This window comes from Melopsittacus undulatus (genome assembly GCF_012275295.1).
Source record: "Melopsittacus undulatus isolate bMelUnd1 chromosome W unlocalized genomic scaffold, bMelUnd1.mat.Z SUPER_W_unloc_7, whole genome shotgun sequence".
Taxonomy (NCBI): domain Eukaryota; kingdom Metazoa; phylum Chordata; class Aves; order Psittaciformes; family Psittaculidae; genus Melopsittacus; species Melopsittacus undulatus.
The window spans coordinates 635220-654978 of NW_022993949.1; the positions used below are offsets into that span (position 1 = coordinate 635220).

General features: G+C 43.9%; 1 protein-coding gene across 2 annotated transcripts in view; it reads left to right on the plus strand.

Moving 5' to 3' along the window:
- Window positions 1-19759, plus strand: part of LOC117438308 (zinc finger protein 423-like) — a 271743-nt gene that overhangs the window by 156187 nt on the left and 95797 nt on the right. The gene's annotated exons all lie outside the window — the stretch shown is intronic.

A 19759-nucleotide genomic window follows, 5' to 3' on the forward strand; every position in this document is an offset into this window, starting at 1 on the left:
ATGGAGAGGTACATCTATCTAGTGAGTCACCTAGGGCTTGTCACTCACCCCCATGCCTTAGAACTTCCCCAACAAAGACGAAAAGAAGAGTAATTGTGGTGGGTGACTCCCTTCTGAGGGGAACAGAAGGGCCCATTTGTTGACCGGATCCATCCCACAGGGAAGTCTGCTGCCTACCTGGGGCTCAGATTAGAGATGTTAAAAAGAAACTCTCTGATCTGGTGCAGCCCTCTGCCTACTATCCGCTGCTGGTTTTTTAGGTTGGCAGTGATGAAATTATTACAAGGAGGGCAAGGGCAATGAAGAGAGATTTCAGGGCCCTGGGACGGCTGGTTAAAGGGTCTGGAGCGCAAGTGGTGTTTGCCTCCATACCTGTTACAAGCAAGGGTAAAGAGATCATAGATAAATAGGAAGATTCTGCAGATTAACGTATGGCTACGTGACTGGTGCCATAGGCAGGGTTTTGGATTTTTCAATCATGGGCTGCTGTATGAGACACCTGGTTTGCTGGTGGCAGGTGGGATACACCAGTCCCAGAGGGGGAAAAGGGGTTTGGGGCAGGGGTTAGCAGGGCTTATTGACAGGGCTAGATATGAAGGGGGGAGGGGATTTAACTGGGCCTGTTAGGGACAAGCCCAAGAGAAACATGCTAGGGCTTGAAGGATGGCAGACTAGGGAGGACTATCAATCTATTGTTTCATTTGTGTGAAAGGATAGTTGTTTAGACCCTGTCCCGCAAGTGAAAAAGGGTACTAGGACAAGAGTTAGCAGAGCTCACTCACAGAGCTTCAGGTTAGATTCAAAGTACGAAGGGGTTGTAGCTGGGTTTGAACTAGTGAGGCATTGTTCTAGTATTAATGAAGACCAGAAGGCCTCCCAAGGTTGCCATCAGCGTTCTCTGCTCGCTCCCTGAAATGCCTGTACACCAATGCACGTAGCATGGGGAATAAACAGGAGGAGTTAGAAGTCTGTGCGCGGTCTAAAGGTTATGATCTGGTGCCAATTACAGAGACATGGTGGGACTGCTCACATGACTGGAATGCGCTCATGGATGGCTATGTCCTTTTTAGGAAAGATGGTTCAGCAAAGCGAGGTGGTGGAGTTGCTCTTTATGTGAGAGAGCGACTAGAATGTATTGAGTTCTGTCCAGGGGCAGACGAGAAGAAAGTGGAATGTCTGTGGGTATGAATTAAGGGGCAGACTGGTATGGGTGATACAGCTGTGGGGGTCTATTATAGACCTCCTGATCAGGACGAAGGAGTTGATGAGGCTTTCTACAGGCAACTGAAAGTAGCCTCACGACTACATGCCTTGGTCCTCATGGGGGATTTTAACTACCCTGATATTTGTTGGAAGACTCACACAGCCAATCATTCACAGTCTAGGAGGTTCCTCCAGTGCATTGATGATAACTTCTTAATGCAAATGGTGGACAAACCAACGAGGAGAGGAGTGCTGCTGGATTTAGTACTCACCAAAAAGGAGGGTCTGGTTGAAGTGGTGATGGTCAATGGCAGCCTTGGCTGCAGTGACCATGAGATGGTGGAGTTTAGGATCCTGTGTGGGAGGAATAGAATACCTAGCAAGGCCACGGTTCTGGATTTCCAAAGGGCCAACTTTGGCCTCTTCAAACAATTGCAATGGGAAGTATCATGGGAAAGGGTACTAGGTGGTAAAGGGGCTCAAGATAGTTGGTCAGCATTCAAGGACCACTTCTTCCAAGCTCAGGATCGGAGCATCCCAACAAGTAGGATATCAAGTAAGGGATCTAGAAGACCAGCGTGGTTAAACAAGGAGCTGCTGGGCAAACTCAAGTGGAAAAGGAGAATCTATGGATTATGGAAAGAGGGGCTGGCCACTTGGGAGGAATATAGGACAGTTGTTAGAGGATGTAGGGAGGCAATTAGGACAGCTAAGGCCTCCTTGGAACTTAATCTTGCTAGTCGGGTTAAGGACAATAGAAAGGGCTTCTTCAAATACATAGCAAATCAAACTAACACAAGAGGCAATATAGGCCCACTGTTGAATGAGGTGGGTGCCCTGGAGACAGAGGATATAAAGAAGCCAGAGGTGCTGAATGCCTTCTTTGCCTCTGCCTTTACTCCTGCAGACTCTCCCCAGAGGCCCCAGATTCCTGTAGCCCCAGAAGGAGTCAGGACAAAGGAGGAGTTTGCTTTGGTAGATGAGGATTGGGTTAGGGATCAGCTATGCAATCCGGACGTCTATAAATCAATGGGTCCAGATGGAATACACGCACGGGTGCTGAGGGAGCTGGTGGAGGTCATTGCTAGGCCACTCTCCATAATCTTTGGTAAATCATGGGAAACAGGAGAGGTGCCTGAGGATTGGAAGATGGCAAATTTCACACCAGTCTATAAGAAAGGCAAGAAGGAGGACTCAGGTATAGACCGGTCAACCTTACCTCCGTCCCTGGAAACGTGATGGAACAACTTATTCTTGATGCCATCTCTAGACAGATCAAGGATGAGGGGGTCCTTAGGAACAGCCAACATGGTTTTACCAGGGTGTCATGGTTTAAACCAAGTCCCCCAACTCCCGGAGAGTTAGGAAGGCGAATCCAAAGAACGTAGCCCCCACGGATTGAGATAAGAACGGTTTAATTGCTAAGGCATAACACAAAACCCCTACTGCCATTTACTACTACAAATAATAATGATACAGCAAACAGCAAGTGAAAAGAATACAACACCCCACCAGCCACCGACCCATAACTCACTCCACCCTGCCTGGCTGAGCACCGCGTGCTCCCTCTTCCATTCTTCTCCAGAGCTCCACCCCTCCTGCCCTCTCTTTCCCAGTATGCATCCTGGGCATCACATGCTATGGTATGAAATACCTCATTGGCTAACCTGGGTCAGGTGTCCTGTCTCTCCTTCCTCCCGGACTCCCCTCCTCCACCTGGCTGGAAAAAACCTTGAACAAAAACACCCTCAAAACATGATCAAACCATGACACAGGGGAAAGTCATGTATGACCAACCTTATAGCCTTCTATGAGGAAGTGACTAGGTGGAGGGATGATGGTAGAGCGGTAGATGTGGTTTTTCTTGATTTCAGTAAGGCATATGATACTGTCTCCCACAGCATCCTCATAGATAAGCTAAGGAAGTGTGGGCTTGATGATCAGGTAGTGAGGTGGATCAAGAACTGGTTGAAAGGAAGAAGGCAGAGAGTTGTGGTCAGTGGGGCAGAATCTAGCTGGAGGTCTGTGACCAGTGGAGTCCCTCAGGGGTCGGTGCTGGGACCAGTGCTGTTTAATATTTTCATCAGCAACCTGGATGAGGGAACCCAGTGTACCCTCAGCAAGTTCGCTGATGACACAAAAGTGGGAGGAGTGGCTGACACACCAGAAGGCTGTGTTGCCATTCAGCGAGACCTGGACAGGCTGGAGAGTTGGGCAGGGAGAAACTTGATGAAATTCAACAAGGGAAGTGTAGAGTCTTGCATCTGGGGAAGAACAACCTCATGTACCAGTACAGGTTGGGGGTTGACCTGTTGGAAAGTAGTGAAGGGGAAAGGGACCTGGGGATCCTGGTGGATAGGAGGATGACCATGAGCCAGCAGTGTGCCCCTGTGGCCAGGAAGGCAAATGGCATCCTGGGATGCATTAGAAAGGGTGTGGTTAGTAGGTCAAGAGAGGTTCTCCTCCCCCTCTACTCTGCCTTGGTGAGGCCGCATCTGGAGTATTGCATTCAGTTCTGGGCCCCTCAGTTCAAGAAGGACAGGGAATTGCTTGAAAGAGTCCAGTGCAGAGCCACAAAGATGATGAAGGGAGTGGAACACCTCCCTTATGAGGAGAGGCTGAGGGAGCTGGGTCTCTTTAGCTTGGAGAAGAGGAGACTGAGGGGTGACCTCATCAGTGTTTACAAATATGTAAAGGGTGGGTGTCAGGATGATGGACTAGGTTTTTTCCAGTGATATCCAGTGGTAGGACAAGGGACAATGGGTGTAAACTGGAGCATAGGAGGTTCCACATGACATCAGGAAGATCTTCTTTACTGGAAGAGTGACAGAGCACTGGAACAGGTTGCCCAGGGGGGTTGTGGAGTCTCCTACGTTGGAGATATTCAAGGCCCGCCTGGACAAGTTCCTGTGTGATGTACTCTAGGTTACCCTGCTCTTGCAGGGTGTTGGACTAGATGATCTTTTGAGGTCCCTTCCAACCCTTGGGATTCTGTAAACTAATACATTCGCAGTTATGTTTTTCTCTTCTGTTTAAAAATGGAAGCAAACAATTTTAACTTTTTACTTCAGAACGTATCATTTTCATTAATTCAGATCTTAACAAAATTGCTAGTTCATATATAAATAAAAATTTGGACTCATTTTGGATGGTCTTGGACTCCTGCCTGTCACAGTCGATTCTACGTGCATGTGTATGTGAAAAGTATGTAAGCTAGTATTATTTGCAGAACTGACTTTTATACATGTGGACATACTAGTCCTGGGTGTCTCTAATGGGGATGTAAAGCATTTCTGGTACTCAGTCTGATCTTGTGAAGTGCTTTGTTCCTCATGCTCATTGATTTGAGAGCTGAGGACAACCTGCGCTTCTCAGAATCTCTCTTATGCTAAAATATTTTTGTTTTATATGAAATAAATTTAGTAAATATTGGAAGAATGGCAGCCTTAATTCTTTTGAAAATCCTGTTTTCCTGTGTTTAACACAGTACTTGAATTCATTTAAAAGCTTAAGGCTGCTATTTGGTAAATGCCACGGAAAGGACTCAGTCAGAGACCAATATGATCAGACAAAAAGCCATTTATTGCAAAGCATTTACTCCTTATATACTATTGCTTACACACACCTACAGCAATTTGGCATATCATGATTGGATACTTGTCTTGAAGACCCTTAGTGACTAACATATAATTGGTTAAGCACAGGTGTGAGAACTTTACCTCGAACACTTGCCAACAGTCCACAGTTCTCATCACTCAGTGAATTCCAGCTTCTTCTTATCTTGCTTGCTTAAGCTTCCTCGGGCCTCTCACAGCCTTGCTGTATCTTTCAGAGTTACTCAGAGTTCATGTACCAAATATCCATTCTCCTGTGAGAACACTGTCTCCACATCTCCCGTTTTTTGTTTTACTAAAAGTTTTTTACAATTTGGTGTGTCTGCTCTATCACTTCTTGACTTGTGTAATATAACCACCCACTACTCCAGGCAACATTATTTCAGTAAGACTAGTCTGATTTGAAGTCACTTGAACCTTTATAACATGCGGCATACCAGTGAATCCTACACACCATGTAACAGGATGGACTAATGGGGATTTAACAGATGTGCTCAGTATACTTGTCCATTACCCATGGTCACACATAATAGAACAGATATTACAAAGATTTCTGTCATTGCCGTTTCTTTATGTTGTTGAGTTCTGGGGCTTTGTATGTTTCACTGGCAGTCAGTATGGTCCTGTTGATAGCTGTACACAGCTGGGCCTGCCCTTTTTCCCCTGGATGTCACTCTGATAACAGCGGAGGCCATCCCTCACATCAAGGTCTGCCATGGCATGTGTCTCCACCACTCTACGCCTGCTGGGTTGCAGCCAGCAGCGGAGCTAAAGGTTCTTCTTGGTGGCAGACACAGAGGCCAACCCAGTCTTGCCCTTGACTGTGGTAGCAGGCATTTGGTCAATCTCAGTCCTTGCCTCTCGTTGTCAATGCAGATTCACCTGCTGCATCCAGTAACAAGTCACTACTATGGCAAAGCACACTCAGATTTACATTAGCAGAGTAACTATCACAGAGTGCATCAGCATGTTGAAGATGCTGATGGCAGCGAGGGACTAACCAAAGAAACTTCTTACAGTGGAGTTCTCCCACCCTTTAAATTTGTTCCATTACCTGCTTTATAACAGTACCATCATATTAGAATCTTTCTAGCTTTTGCCTTAGCATTTTCTAGCAGCCGCTGCAAATTTGCATGCTCTAACATCTCTTTTACAAGTGACAAATCCATACAATACAAGGTGTAGTTTCTTATTAGCAACTGGCTAGTAAATAGAGGTAGTTTCATAGACAAAATCACAGCCTCTAATAATTTACAAGCACACATATTCAAGCTGTTACTTTTCAGTTGCCCCCAAGTGATGTTTTGTACTCACTCGTTTTTCTCTTCCTCTATCTCATTCTCCTTGAGGTATTCACGGTCAGCTCCTGTAGCTGATGCATTGAGTTCTTCCACTCGTCTGTCTCACTCATGGCAAGGCTTGACAAACTTTGCAGGCAGCCGCTATGGACCTGTATGTAGGAGGACACAAATATACCCCCTCTCCCAGGTTATCAGTTCTTGTCAAGTAGACAGGTTAAAGTGATTCCTTAAAGCAGAAGCATTCTGATGCAAAAGGAACGTGAAGCAGCTGCAGAAGTAAACTGCATAGTGTTACCAGTCAAGGAGTTTGCTCCATCTTTTTTTTTTTCTCTCTGTCACCATGCTGCTGCTTAGGTGATGGCTGATAGAGCTTACGCATTTCCCCTCTTGCTTTTTCAGTTAGCAGTTCTTGTTTCAACCGAACTGTTCCTCCAATTCTTGGATTTACCCCCAGGTTACAAACTACCCCAATACCTCAGTAGATTGAGAGGTTTGTTTTTTTGGGTTTGTTTTTTTTTTTCCAGAGTCGCTCACCCTCCTTTGCACTGCTACAAACGCTGGCCTATTCGGCAGCCGCTATAAATGCCTGCCTGCTCGGCAGCAGCTACAGCTACCTGCCTTCTCTGCAGCAGCAACCATAAATACCTGCCGGCAACCGCACTTTTGCATTAACCCTTTCTTGCCTAAAAGGTTAAACTGCTACCTATTAAAAACTTTTACATGAACCCGACAACAAAAAATACACAGAACACTGTCTGCCCTCATCAGACACACACACACACACACATATCGGATACCACAAGCATACTCCACACAACTACAATATTTGAAACACAAAATCCAGACAATCATTGCTCCCACTACACGTTTCCACATACAGAATGTGGCACAAGGACCCTGTAAAGACTATCAGGAAACCAGCTCCGAGAAGCACCATTGCAGTGTGAGGTGGCAGGCTCAACTTTAGTGGGTGTCCCCACAGAGGCTCTGCCTCCCTCACATTGCATGAGGTTTGGGCTTTTATACTGACCAAAATGCACACTCATTCTGACACAGGTGGCCAGGCTACGTCAGAAAAAGTGGCCAGAAATACCTATAAAGGTCTCCAAAGGTCGATAGAAACATGGACATACTTATATTTTCCAACTTCTAGTACATGAATATCACAGACAGACTGTATCAAAGGAGTTGTATATGGGGTCCCAAGTCCACGGTCTGCTACAGTCTGCCCAATACCCCTGATAAGAGCATACGAGAGACCATCCCATCACGGGTCTTCATCCAGCGCACACAACACGGGAAACCGTGCAATAAATCTGCATCCCCCACCCGTCTAGCTTCTCCCTTTACAGCTGCCCATTTATCATGAGGATCTGGGGGATAAAATCAGGCTTCTTTTCCAGATGAATAGATTCCAGATCAAAAGGACTATCCAGGTCAGCCTCGGAATTATCAGGTGTCAGAATCTCAGGATCAGCAACAGCAGACTGATGAAGGTGCACAGGCTCCTTCTTGGGGTCAATAGGGCCTGAGTCAAAAGGATCGTCTTCATCCCCTTCCTCAGTCTTCGCAGCCGCAGCGGCAACCGGCAAAGGTTCATGGGGAGGGTGGGGTGGGGGGGTGTGCTGGTCTCCATGATCTCATTTTTTGACTTTAACGTCTCTAAAACAGTTTTCCAAATGACTAACAATCTTTTTCAAAGTGTCATTGCTTTCTGTGGCTGTGTCCCACAATTTAACTACTGCCCCATTCCATGAAGAGATCTCAAGTCCGGTAGACTCATCAATCTCTGTGTAACGTGTCTTCGACCATTTCAACATTAAGTCTGTCTCTTTAAGGATTGCTCCCTTCACCTTAAGAAGGACTGAAAACATCCATAAAATGGAGGCTTCTTCCTTAGTAGTTTTTTCCCAAGTCTCGAGATTAAAGGCTTCGCTGACTCCCACAACTCCTTCTCCTTACTCCAGAGCAACAACCTTTTTATCATAGCTTCATCATAGTCTGTCCCTCTCACAGAGAGGATATGTTGGAAGAGCTTAAGTATTACTTCTTCTTCTTTACTTAACTGGTTTCCCATCCTTAAGCTCCCTTCCAACCGTCTGGCTGCTCACCTTATTTGCACTGCGCAGTGTCTTCCGGGCTCACAAGGCTCCGATCCGAGGATTTCACCTCCGAGGCTTCTGCCTCCTGATCTTTGTCCAGCCAGACCGATTCCAGCTGATTTCTTCTTTTTCTTTCCTGCCCTGGGCACTGCGATTCACACCCTCTTCCATTTCAATGTGAACTTATAGAGGGTCCCTGTTCGGGCGCCATTTGCCACGGAATGGACTCAGTCAGAGATCAATATGATCAGACAAAAAGGCATTTATTGCAAAGCATTAACTCCTTATATACTATTGCTTACACACACCTACAGCAATTTGGCATATCATGATTGGATACTTGTCTTGAAGACCCTTAGTGACTAACATATAATTGGTCAAGCACAGGTGTGAGAACTCAACCTTGAACGCTTGCCAACAGTCCACAGTTCTCATCACTCAGTGAATTCCAGCTTCTTCTTATCTTGCTTGCTTAGGCTTCCTCGGGCCTCTCACAGCCTTGCTGTATCTTTCAGAGTTACTCAGAGTTCATGTACCAAATATCCATTCTCCTGTGAGAACACTGTCTCCACAGGTAAATACATTCCCTTCCATTAAGATACCATTATGGTATTGTGTCCTGGGAGATAATTTTTTAATTCTTGAGGGAAACTCTTCAGAGCTAAGGGCTACTGTTAGTTAAAGAGTATAAATAGTAGCGGTGATGATGACATTGTAAAGCACTATCTTGGTAACAGCTTTCAGGCATTACAACATATAAAAATGTGCCAGATTGTTTTTGAAGCATTAGATGCAAATTATCAACAGGAACATATTTCCAGACTCAACAGCTGAATGTGTGAATTAATTATGGACACATTAGGAACTCAAAAATATTTTTCTAACTTTGATGTTTGTGAAGCATATTCCAAGTAATTGGTCTTTTAATGCATAAATTAAGGTACAAACTTCATATATTTGCCCAGCACTGCTTCAATATCCAATTCTATGTGGAATTGCCTTAACAATATTTACTAAATTTTCATTTGGCTGGCTACTGTGAAAGACAGGGAAAAGAAAGCTAAGTGTATTTATCTTAATAGGTGAACAACATACATGATGTTTCCACATGCACACAAGAGCCTTAATCCTACCTCATACCAGTGCCACAGGCTGGCCAGAGCCCTGATGGTGCTGCTGCAGGAGATTTTGCCCAAATGTAGCTTTCTCCCGACTCAGGCTTTTGGGCTGAGGGATTTGCTATGCCAATAGGTCCTCATGTTATTTTGTCTGACTCTAAGCCCTGGGTTTCTATTTTTTGTGTTAATTATTTTTAGCATTAAGCATTTGTGTGGGTAGTTAAACAACATTGGCTATTTATTTATTATTTATTTATTTATTGGTTACTTAACAGAGCCTTGGGTGCCATGATTTAGTCAAGATGTCCCTGCCCATGGAAGGGGGTTTGGAAGTCGATGATCTTAAGGTCCTTTCCAACTCTAACTGTTCTATGATTCTATGATTCTGTTGTAAGGAGTATAGTTTTTAAAAGGCTAGAAATGTTTTCATTTCAAAGCCACACTTTTTAACAGTGTAGTCTCACTGAAAACTAAATCACCATTGCTAACAGACATAAGAAGCTCCCTTTAATATAAACAATATCATTCCTTAATATAATTTGTTACTTAATTGGTTTCTTATTTTGAAACTTGTTTCATAACACTGCTTTTTTACTGACCCTTCTTTTCAAAGACTGTAAAGTTCATTACCACAATTCTTAATAATTTTACCCAATCATACTGTGCAACTGTGGCCTCATGTAATTGTTATCTATGCATATTTGTTCATACAAATTACACTGTTTCATGAGAATGTGTTTTGTTTTGCTTGTTTATCTACCAGAAAAAAAAATATTTCCCTTAATGTATTCATACACATATTCCTTCTGCATTTTTCATTTCATTTACAACTTGGTAATAGTAGTACAGTTTTCACAGAATTTTTATGGCTGTTATGAAAACATTCCAGTTTTGCATTATACATCCTTAATCAGTTATGACCAAAGTTTTACATTGCTTTCATTCTTTGTTAACTGTGTTAAGATTCCTTACAGCTTCCAAACTCAATTTTCATATGCAGTTATGATTGCACTTATGTCGTGGTGCAAGCCCAGCTGGCAACTCAGAACCACAGAGCTGCTCACTCACTCCCTTCTTACCCCTGGTCGTGGAAGGATGGGGAGGAGAATTGTAAGAATGTAACTCCCATGGGTTGAGATAAAAACAGTTCAGTAAATAAGGTATAACACAAAAATGCTGCAACTACCAACAATAAAAATAATGATAAGGGAAATAATAACACCACCTACACCTGGGTTGGAGCAATCTCAGGCACACCTACAGGTTGGGCAGAGAAGAGATTAAGAGCAGCCCTGCGGAGAAGGAATTGGGGGTGTTGGTCAATGAGAATTTGAACATGAATTGGCAGCATGTGCTCACATCTCAGAAAGCCAACTGTATCTTGGGCTGCATCCAAGGCAGCGTGACCAGCAGGGCGAAGGAGGTGATCCTGCCCCTCTACTCTGCTCTTCTGAGACTTCACTTGGAATATTGTGTGCAGTTCTGGTGTCCTCAACATAAAAAGGTCATGGAGCTGTTGGAACAAGTCCAGAGGAGGCCATGAGGATGATCAGGGGACTGGAGCACCTCCCGTATGAAGACAGGCTGAGAAAGTTGGGGCTGTTCAGCCTGGAGAAGAGAAGGCTGCATGGAGAGCTCATAGAAGTCTTCCATCATCTAAAGGGGGCCTCTAAGGATGCTGGGGATGGACTCTTCATTAGGGACTGTACTGATAAGAAAAGGGGTAACAGGTTCAAACTTAAACAGGGGAAGTTTAGATTGGATATAAGGAAGAAGTTCTTTACTGTAAGGGTAGTGAGGCACTGGAATGGGTTGCCCAGGTAATTTGTTAATGCTTCATCTCTGGCGGTGTCCAAGACCAGGTTGGATAGAGCCTTGGGTGATATGGTTTAGTGTGAGGTGTCCCTGCCCATGGCAGGGTGGTTGGAACTAGATGATCTTAAGGTCCTTTCCAACCCTAACTATTGTATGTTTCTAAGGGGAGGGAATACAGATGATCACCACCTGCCGACCGATATTCAGCTCAACCCGAGCAGCTATCTGGGCCTTCCTGGTAAATCTCCCCAGTTTCTATGCTATGCTTGACATGCTGTGGTATAAAATACCTCTTTGGCTAGTTTGAATCAGCAGTCCTGTCTCTGCTTCCTCACGGCTTCTTGTGCCCCATCTCACTGGCAGAGCGTGAGACTGAAAAGTCCTTGTTCGGTTTAATTGTTACTTAGCAACAACTAAAAACATTGTGCTGTCAGCGTTGTTGTTAGGCTAAAGTAAAAAAAAAAAACAGCATTGTTACTAAGAAGGAGAAAAAATACTGCTACAGCTGAACCCTGGACAACCTGTTTAAACATTTTCCTGGTAGTTTCATATTTATTCATAAAGGGAGCAGGTGATAAAACACCTTTTCTACAGTCTAAGTAAGTGTACTGTTTCTTCAAAATTCTCATTAGCAAGAGATATTTCAGTTGCTCCAGCCAATGTGTCAGCTTAATTTGGAACTCAGTTCAGATTCCTCTCTACGGATGCACGTAGTATGGGGAATAAACAAGAAGAATTAGAGATGTGTGCACAGCTGCAGGGATATGATATCGCTGGCATCACAGAAACATGGTGGGATGGCTCCTATGACTGGAGTGTTGGAATGGAAGGTTACAGGCTCTTTAGAAAAGACAAGCCAGGCAGACAGGGAGGGGGACTTGCCCTTTATGTCAGTGATAGGCTGGAGAATATAGAAATCTGGGGACAGGTGAGCAGTCAACAGAGAGTTTGTGGGTCAGGGTTAAAGGGAGAACAGCAATGGAGGACATTACTGTGGGGATCTGTTACAGACTGCCTGATCAAGAGGACTTTGTGGATGAAGCGCTCTATAGACATATAGGAATGATGGCTTGGCTTTGCAAGCGAGGATTTGAGAAGGGCTTTACCCACGCTTACTACAAGCATGATGACCAAGGGCATGTGGGATATGCAAATCTGTTTGGAAAAAAGGCTGCTTAGGCAATCAGGAAGTTTCCAACCAGGACTGTCATCTCCTGAGGCAATCTCAAACGATCAGAGTCCTGATCCACCCGCATGCAAGGTTGGATCTGCAGCTTCCAATGCACCTTGTCACAGGAATAGCATCATACTTGCAGGCCCTTGTCCTCATGGGGGATTTCAACCACCCTGACATCTGTTGGAGGGATAGTACAGTTCGGCACAAGCAATTCAGGAAGTTCCTCTATTGTGTGGAAGACAACTTCCTTCTGCAAGTAATAGAGGAGCCGACAAGGAGAGGTGCCGTGCTTGACCTCATGCTCACCAACAGGGAAGGGCTCGTTGGAAATGTGACGCTCCAGGGCAGCCTTGGATGTAGTGATCATCAGATGGTTGAGTTCGAGATCCTCAGGACAGTGAGAAGAGCATGCAGCAAGCTCACTGCCCTGGACTTCAAGAGAGCATACTTTGGCCTCTTCAGGAACCTGCTTAGCAAGGTTCCATGGGATATAGCCCTAGAGGGCAGGGGGGGCCAAGACTCTTGATTGATATTCAGGAATCTCTTACTGAAAGCTCAGGTGTGATGCATTCTGAGCAGAAGGAAGTGCAGCAGGAATGCCAGGAGACCTCCTTGGATGGATAAAGAGCTGCTGAAGAAACTAAGAGGGGAAAAAAGAGGCTGATTAAAGGTGGAAGCAAGGACAGGTGGCTTGGGAAGACTACAGGGATGTTTTCCGGGAAGCTAGGGACCAGGTTAGGAAAGCTAAGACCCACTTAGAATTAAACTTGTCTAGGGATGTGAAAGGTAACAGGAAGTGATTCCATAGGTACACTGCGAATAAAAGACAGTTTAGGGACAATGTGGGCCCTCTCCAGAAGCTATTAGGAGGATTTGCTAACCCAGGATTTGGAGAAGGCTGAGGTTCTTAATGACTTCTTTGCCTCAGTCTTCACTGGCAAAGGCTCTGAATGCACTACCCAAGTCTTGGAAGGCAGACGCAGGGACTGTGAAATCCTAGACCTTGGGACCACTGTACGAGAGGATCTGGTTTGAGACCATCTTAAAAACCTGAATGTGCACAAGTTCATGGGACCTGATGAAATCCATCCGCGGGTCCTGAAAGAACTGGCAAATGAAGTTGCAAAGCCACTGGCCATCATATTTGAAAAATCATGGCAGACAGGTGAAGTTCCTGATGACTGGAAAAAGGGAAATACAAGCCCCATTTTCAAGAAGGGGAAAATGGATGACCCAGGGAATTACAGACCAGTCAGTTTCACCTCTGTGGTTGCCAAAATCTTGGAGCAGATTCTCCTGGAAGGCATGCTAGGGCACATGAAAAACATTGAGGTGCTTGGTGACAGCCATCATGGCTTCACTAAGGGGAAATCCTGCCTGAACAATTTGGTGGCCTTCTATGATGGGGCTACGGAACTGATGGACAGGGGTGGAGCAGTTGACATCATCCACCTGGAGTTTAGCAAAGCATTTGATACTGTCCTGCATGACATCCTTATGTCTAAATTGGATGAACCACTCGGTGGATAAAGAACTGGCTGGATGGCTACACACAAAGCATTGCGGTCAAAGACTCATTTTCCAACTGGAGACCAGTAACGAGTGGTGTCCCTCAGGGATAAGTGTTGGGACCGGTCTTGTTCAACATCTTTGTCGGTGATATGGACAGTGGGATTGAGTGCTCCCTCAGCAAGTTTGTCGATGACACCAAGCTGTGTAGGTTGGTTGATACGCTGGAGAGAAGGGATAACATCCAGAGTGCAGCATATCAAAGGCGGACTCCAGTTCTGGTGAAATCTGAAGACCTTTATTTCGAATTTGGAATCCCTTTTATATTTTACTAAGTGCTAAGCAGTAACTTTCTACTCTCTTGCTTCTTTATCATCCTGATTTAGCAAAACTACTAAGGGGTAATGTGTTCAAACTTAAACAAGGGAAGTTTAGATTGGATATAAGGAAGAAGTTCTTTACTGTGAGGGTGGGGTGATACTGGAATGGGTTTCCTAAGGAAGTTGTGAATGCTCCATTCCTGGTAGTATTCAAGGTCAGGTTGGATGGAGTCTTTGGGACATGCTTTAGTGCAAGGTGTCCCTTCCCATGGCAGGGTGATTGTAAATGGATGATCTTGAGCTTCTTTCCAACCTTGACCATTCTGTGATTCTGTGAACCTCAGTCTATTCCCAGACTTACAATATTATTTAGGCAGTGTGGCAAAAAATGCTATTTTTTTAGTTAACTTTGCCCTGTGTATCAGTTATGTCTCTGAATGTGTAACTTCTTATTAATTTTTATTAATGCAATTAACTTTGAAAAATGTTGTACATTTGTATTTAAGTAAGCAGGGATACTTTCTGCCTGTTTCTCATATATTTTATACATGTGTAGCCATGTATTTCCATGTTTACAAACAAATTTCTTAGTCCATCTTTGCTAATCTTGAATCTGGAATTGAAAACAAGTCCTTACTATATGGGGTTTAGATTCTTCTTGCAGATGGCGTAATGACTCTGCTCCTTTGCAGTGAAGAGGTCAGCTTCCCTGTGTGTCCTACTTTCGAGGAAGAAGCACCAGAATATTTCTTGGTGATGTAAGAGGGAGCAAAACCGACATCATTTCTAGGTGTAGTCTTCAGAATTCATATAAATAGCATTTTAAAGAAGTTGTTCTTCTCCTCATGTGAATGTGGAACTAATGTCTGTATCAGTTCCATCCTGGAATCTAGATGCTGATTTATTTGTGGGAGCTTATTAATAGATGACAGCTTTATCTGGAGAAAGTAGATGCTACCCCCATTTCTTCTTTATTTGCCAAACAAATGTATTGGCTTGGAAACATCGGATACCTTAATTACTTTTCTTGAGTGACAGAACACCTTGTGCCTTTTCGTGAAAGACAGCTGAAATTTGAGAATTGAATAAGGAACAAAGGAAGGCAGAGAGTTGTGGTCAATGGGGCAGAATCTAGCTGCAGGTCTGTGACCAGTGGAGTCCCTCAGGGGTCGGTGCTGGGACCAGTGCTGTTTAATATTTTCATCAACGACCTGGATGAGGGAACCGAGTGTACCCTCAGCAAGTTCGCTGATGACACTAAATTGGGAGGAGTGGCTGACACACCAGAAGGCTGTGTTGCCATTCAGGGAGACCTGGACAGGCTGGAGAGTTGGGCAGGGAGAAACTTGATGAAATTCAACAAGGGCAAGTGTAGAATCTTGCATCTGGGGAAGAACAACCCCATGTACCAGTACAGGTTGGGGGTTGACCTGCTGGAAAGGAGTGAAGGGGAAAGGGACCTGGGGATCCTGGTGGATAGGAGGATGACCATGAGCCAGCAGTGTGCCCCTGTGGCCAGGAAGGCAAATGGCATCCTGGGATGCATTAGAAAGGGTGTGGTTAGCAGGTCAAGAGAGGTTCTCCTCCCCCTCTACTCTGCCTTGGTGAGGCCGCATCTGGAGTATTGCATCCAGTTCTGGGCCCCTCAGTTCAAGAAGGACAGGGAATTGCTTGAAAGAGTCCAGCTCAGATCCACAAAGATGATGAAGGGAGTGGAACACCTCCCTTATGAGGAGAGGCTGAGGGAGCTGGGTCTCTTTAGCTTGGAGAAGAGGAGACTGAGGGGTGACCTCATCAGTGTTTACAAATATGTAAAGGGTGGGTGTCAGGATGATGGAGCTAGGCTTTTTCCAGTGATATCCATTGATAGGACAAGGGGCAATGGGTGTAAACTGGAGCATAGGAGATTCCATGTGAACATCAGGAAGAACTTCTTTACTGTAAGAGTGACAGAGCACTGGAACAGGTTGCCCAGGGGGGTTGTGGAGTCTCCTACGTTGGAGATATTCAAGGCCCGCCTGGACAAGTTCCTGTGTGATGTACTCTAGGTTACCCTGCTCTTGCAGGGTGTTGGACTAGATGATCTTTTGAGGTCCCTTCCAACCCTTGGGATTCTGTAAACTAATACATTCGCAGTTATGTTTTTATCTTCTGTTTAAAAATGGAAGCAAACAATTTTAACTTTTTAGTTCAGAACATATCGTTTTCATTAATTAAATTAATTATTAAGGTCCCTTCCAACCCTTGGGATTCTGTGATTCTGTATAATGTTTAATGAAACTGGAAAAACCCCTACTGGGTTATGTAGGAATTAGCTTAGGAAGAGTTATAAAATACTCTTTTTACGTCTTTGGAGACAAGGTTCCAGACTGTTTCCAGTCATAGGAAAATGGGTAAAGAAAATATGTAATATTTGTAAACTGTAGTTAAATTCCTTTTCTACTTTCACTCTTTCTGAATATCTGGTTTAATATTCAGCACTTCTTAGCATTGAACCTAAGATGCTTATTTTTCTTCTGATTTTTATTATGGAGGTATCCTTTGGTTTTGAATCAATATGGGTACTGGTGTACATATGCTGAACCCTAGCTCTGGTTATCAGAGAAAAATGGTTTGTCTGTATGTTAAAGGTCCAGATTTACTCCTTCTGTTATTTGGTTGACTTCAAAGAGAGACTTGATTTCTTGCTTTTAATTATAGTTCAATCTAAACTGCGTTGTTAACCTTGGGGAAGATTTAATCTGGTCTCCTAGAACAAGAGATTACCAAATGACACAGCCCTTAAAAGAGAATATTTCTGTTTTGTCATCACTGGTGATTCGAAGAAAACTCCAGGAACAAACTCGCCAACAAAGTTTTCAAGCTGACAAGCAGGTATTCTTTATTGCAGCGCCGGGAGACACGGGGGATAGCTCCTCCTAACGTGTGTCTCCCTATTGCTACACAAGCCATCCTTATATAGTCCCTGGGCATACATACATATTCCTGAGGCTATGTATGGATTACATCACTTTCCAGAAAGCTCCCCGCATGCGTACAGAATTGTGGTGGTGGTCTCTGAGGGGCCTTCACTTCTTCCAACAGTCTTCATCAGTCCTGGCAGCCTTTGAAGCACACGCAGTAGATGCTCATACCAGCTTAATTGGTTTGTTAGCACCAGAGACATAATAATCCTCCTGTCCTCCTACTTCTCAGTTACTTTAACTGTAGCCCGTCCTGGACACCTGCCATTCCCAGATACTCCTTATCCCTGTGTCCTGTTCTTCTAGACTGTTTTCCTTAAAACTACATCAGCTATAACGATTTATCTTGTGCCAGTATGTTCTCTATCTGTACTCTATTTTTTTCTATGTACCATGCACCTCAGTAATTTTCCATTGCTACTGTTACAAAGCCATCGAATTTAACATTGCTTAGAACTAATTCTAAAGGTTTATATATTCCATTTTGTGATTTTGTGTTCCACTTGTTTCACTGGCAAGTGGTTCAAATCAAACGAAGCTCTCTCTGTATGCTCTGTCTGTCTAGGGTACTGGCACCTTCTATTTTTTCATTTGTGAAGGAAAACTTTACTACCCCGAGGTCCCTCGCAAGTGATCCCCATGAAGCAAACCCATGTAAATTATTTAAATATTTTTACCTTTTTTCAGTGTTTCAAGGCTCCTGACACAGATAAAGCCTTTGCATAAATGGACTCTGTTATTTGTACCAGATGTGCTTGTTTGCTTCTGTGGCAAGTTTTTGTCACAAAATCCTTTTCCTTCAATTTATTAGTAATTTTTGACAGTTTTGGGCCTTTGTAGGAATGAGAAGGTTTTTAATTGAATATTTTGACTTGACAGATTCATTGTGTGCCATTTTAAAAATTAAATTTCTTTAATTAAAAATTAAAAAATCTTGCCATTCTTGTGACAGTCAATAACCACTGTGCAATTGCACAGTAAGCTTGAGGAATAAGACTTAGGGGTAATGGGTTAAAACTTAAACAGGGGAAGTTTAGATTGGATATAAGGAAGAAGTTCTTTACTGTAAGCATGGTGAGGCACTGGAATGGATTGCCCGGGGAAGTTGTGAATGCTCCATCCCTGGCAGTTTTCAAGGCCAGGTTGGATGAAGCCTTGGGTGATATGGTTCAGTGTGACGTGTCCCTGCCCATGGCAGGGGGGTTGGAACTAGATGATCTTAAGGTCCTTTCCAACCCTAATTATTCTATGATTCTTTGATTCTATGACTTCAGGTTGTCTCTGCCAGACTTCCTTGCAGTAACGTCAAACTTTAAAGAACTGGAAAAATCATGATTTTATAAATGAAAAAACTTTTTTGTCCTGCCACAGTTGACCAACCCCAGAGAAACCATGTGTATGAATATCATGGTATTCAGAAGACAGAGTTCCATAGAGGCCAAAACACCTCACTGGTCATAGTGTTTTCCATAGTCACCTTTTTCAACAATATGCTCTCTCCTGCATCTCCTCTGCTTTGTGTTTTGTGGTTTGTCCTGCTGGCACAAACCCAGGGACAGATGGGGTGAATGTGGTGCTGACCCCATGGGGAGGAGTGGAGCCTTTTTAGCCCCTGCTTCCCATAGGAACAGGCCAAAATCAGTTTGGTCTGATGTTTCCTTCTTTTGCACCTCCTGAATCAGTGGAAAATGGCATTGCAGTAGGAAGTACACAGCACACTTATTGTTATACACTAGCAGAGCAGATTCCACAACTCGTTAAAGTTGTAAAGTAGGTATGCTTTATTCAGTGCTAAGGTGCATGGGGGTTCACTCCTCCAAAGGCATGCACACTTCAGCATTGTTCTCCTTCATATTTATCCTCTAAACTATTACATATTCATGAGGTTACACATATATATATATGCCTATACATATTCATGACCTATCCCCACTTCATATTATAATGAGGTAAAAGGTCCTTGCTTGTGTAGTGTCTCATGGTGGTCGTGGGCGAGGGTCTCAAGATGAAGTAAATGAGTCTTCCCTGAACTTTTCATCTCTAGACATTGTGCATGTTCCCTTGTGACTTAGTCACTGTCCAAACCGCAAAGCTGATTTCAGCCAGTTTAGGGGTCCAGAGAACAGGAGTTCCTGTTCCTTCCTCTTATCAATAGTCTTGGTCCTCCCACTCTGTTCCAGCAAGCAGGATAAGTGTTGAGCATGCATTTGTTGAGTAAGCAAGCAGTAACATTGTTAAGCAAGTGACTTAACCCTACCCCCCCCCCCGTGCATGGTTAACCCTTCATATCACTGGTGTGTATAAATCACTACTTCAGTCAATCATAGCCTATTTGAAATTTAATTCTGCTGTCAGATGCACATAATCCATCGTCTGGTGAATAGTCAAGGGCCTTAAAAAATGACCAAATCTTTTGAACATTGTACATGCAAATGTGAAGTGTTTAGATTTTATGATTACTGTATTTTATTCTGTATTCACAGGCAAGTTTTTTAGCATGGTTCAGGCTAGGCAGATCCATTGGTTTTAGGTTTTGCTCCAGGTAGAGTTTGGGTGTTTTAAACAATCAACATCAACTAGCAGCAGTGGTATGTCCTCTGCTGTTATGTTTTGTACTCATTTGCTTTCATATATCAT